This window comes from Mizuhopecten yessoensis, unplaced genomic scaffold, assembly GCF_002113885.1.
Source record: "Mizuhopecten yessoensis strain PY_sf001 unplaced genomic scaffold, ASM211388v2 scaffold8851, whole genome shotgun sequence".
NCBI classification, from domain to species: domain Eukaryota; kingdom Metazoa; phylum Mollusca; class Bivalvia; order Pectinida; family Pectinidae; genus Mizuhopecten; species Mizuhopecten yessoensis.
In genome coordinates, this window is record NW_018407754.1 from 6,651 (window position 1) to 6,861 (window position 211).

Genomic DNA, 211 nt, shown 5'->3' on the forward strand with positions numbered 1-211 from the left:
TGTAGACTATATTATGTATTTAATTTTGCCCCTTAGGACTCACACAACTAATAATTTATTATGTGTTATTACCAAACATTTTAGCTAATAACTTAAATTTTTAAAGTTCAACACCAGTGACAACTGTCTAGATTCATCAATACATACCTTGCAAAGGCTAAAAAAATGACTTTTTTGATAGGTTTAGTGGCATATTGGAGTGTCACAGCGT